The sequence below is a fragment of the Trypanosoma grayi genome, assembly GCF_000691245.1.
Source record: "Trypanosoma grayi strain ANR4 Tgr_45_V1, whole genome shotgun sequence".
Classification (NCBI taxonomy): domain Eukaryota; phylum Euglenozoa; class Kinetoplastea; order Trypanosomatida; family Trypanosomatidae; genus Trypanosoma; species Trypanosoma grayi.
Window position 1 is genome coordinate 42,074 of NW_008825664.1, and position 416 is coordinate 42,489.

Here is a 416-nt window from a genome sequence, read left to right on the forward strand (position 1 = left end):
TTTTTTTTTTTTTCCCTTGCAGCCGCACACCGCGAGCAACGAAGGACACACACACACGCACACACACAAGAAAGAAAGAAAGAAAGAAAGAGAGAGAGAAAGGATAGAGCGACATCAAGAGGGAGGGATGTGTGGGAGCAATGCACCGCGACAACCGCCATCTGCCAATCAACTCCCCCTCCCGGGACGTACTGAAACGCGGACCACCACCTTGCGGCACGCCTGTCCACGTGTGGATTTGTGCACGCATGCGTGTCTGCGTGCACGTGCCGTTTCTGGTTGATGTTGTTGTTGTTGTTGTTTCTCTCTTTATTCGTTTCTCCTTTTTTTTTTGTTTTTGCTTCTTCTCGTTCGCCTTTCTCCATCTTGCAACCATACAAATGTGTGTGAGTGTATATATATATATATATATATAT